Raw genomic sequence first — 2,136 nt, 5'->3', positions numbered from 1 at the left:
AAATCATTGTTATCAATGTTGTGGTAATGTTTCAAACGTTGCCCGTTTACTATGAATGGTTCGCTTGTTTTTCCTTTTATCTCTATTGCCCCATTCAGAAAAATATTGATAATTTCGAAGGGACCGGACCGTCTAGAACGAAGTTTTTCGGGAAAGAGTCTGAGGCGGGAGTTAAACAGGATTACTTTGTCGCTTTGGTTAAACTCTTTCCTTAATATGCGATTGTCTTGCCATTTTTTGTTCTTTCTTTATAGATTCGAGCATTCTCATACGCATCTAGCCTAAGTTATTCTGGTTCATGGATATCTAATATTCTTTTCTCGCCTACGGCAATATAATTGAGATTAAGGGTCTTAATGGCCCAATATGCTTTATGTTCTAATTCTACCGGCAGATGACCTGATTTTCCATAAACTAGCTTAAAAGATGTGGTTCCTACTGGGGTCTTATAAGCTGTCCTATATGCCCACAGGGCTTATGGTAATTTTGAGGACCAATCTTTCCTAGAGGTGGCAACTGTCTTTTCTAAGATTTATTTAATTTCTCGGTTTGAGACTTCTACATGCCCACTCGTCTGTGGGTGGTAGGGTGTTGCTACGCAATGCCGGACTCCATATTTCAGTAATAGCTTTTCAAAAATCCTTGAAATAAAATGGGAGCCACCATCACTGATGACAAGTCTCGGCACTCTGAATCTAGGAAAGATTATTCGCTTAAAGAGTCTAATTACCACTCGTGTGTCGTTCGTTGGAGAGGCTATGGCCTCAATCCATTTTGATACGTAATTGATCGCAACATGGATATACTTGTTACCAAAAGAAGATGGGAAACATCCCATAAAATCGATTGACCAAACATCAAAGACTTCTACTTCCAAAATGCCTTTAAGTGGCATCTCATCGTGTCTAGATATGTTGCCAGTGCATTGACACCGGTCGTAATTTGTGATCGTGATGTGGACATCTTTCCACAGAGTGGGCCAAAAGAGGCCGACTTGCAATATCTTAGCGCAAGTCTTCGAGGTGCTTGCATGTCCTCCGTAGGGAGCAGAATGACAGTGGAAAATTACATTTTCTACCTCATCTTCTGGGATACATCGACGGAAAATGTTGTCGGCGCCTCTCTTGAAAAGTAGAGGCTCATCCTAATAGTAGTGTTTAAGATCGTGGAAGAATTTTTTCTTTTATTGGTAGGTCAAGTATGGCGGAAGCACCCTAGCTTCTAAGTAGTTGACGAAGTCAGCGTACCATGGTAGTGTGGCTTGGGTGTAGACTGCTTCCACTACTTCATTTGTTTTGGTATTCTTATGGGTTAACGCGTCTTTAGCTGTATTGCTTTCTAATTGGGCTATGAGTCTTTCGTACGGAAAATCATCGTTTATAGGCACTCGTTTAGGTTCAATACCTTCCATTCTTGACAAGTGATCGGCCATGACGTTTTCAGTGACCCTTTTATCCTTAATTTTTAGGTCAAACTCTTGTAATAGTAAGATCCACCTTAGGAGTTTTGGTTTGGCGTATTTTTTGTTTAACAGGTACCTGATTGGAGCATGATCGGTATAGATAGTTATCTTTGCTCCTACTAGGTAGGAATGGAATTTATCCAGAGCGAACACTATGGCTAAAAGTTCCTTTTTTATGGTGGCATAGTTCATCTGTGCAGGGTCTAGGGTTCTACTTGCATAGTATATTGCATGAAGTTTCTTGTCCCTTCTTTGTCATAAGATTACGCCTACAGCATAGTCACTAGCGTCACACATGATTTCAAAAGGTAATCTCCAATCGGGTGGTTGCATGATAGGTGCGGTAATAAGAGTTGTTTTCAGTTGTTCAAACGCCGCTAGGCATTCGTCGTCAAAGACGAACTCAACATCTTTCATCAATAAGCCCGTCAGTGGTTTGGTGATTTTTGAGAAATCTTTAATGAATCACCGGTAGAAACCGACGTGTCCTAAGAAGCTTCGTATTTCTCTTATGGTTTTCGGAGGCTGGAGGTTTTCTATAACTTCTATTTTGGCCTTGTAGACTTTAATCCCCTTGTTAGATACTATGTGTCCGAGCACGATTCCTTGTCAGACCATGAAATGGAATTTTTCCCAGTTTAGCACTAGGTTCACTTTTACGCATCTTTTTAGCA

Source organism: Lathyrus oleraceus, chromosome 7 (genome assembly GCF_024323335.1).
Source record: "Lathyrus oleraceus cultivar Zhongwan6 chromosome 7, CAAS_Psat_ZW6_1.0, whole genome shotgun sequence".
Classification (NCBI taxonomy): Eukaryota; Viridiplantae; Streptophyta; class Magnoliopsida; order Fabales; family Fabaceae; genus Lathyrus; species Lathyrus oleraceus.
The sequence above is the reverse complement of the archived record's forward strand: the minus strand, read 5'-3'. Positions refer to the sequence as shown.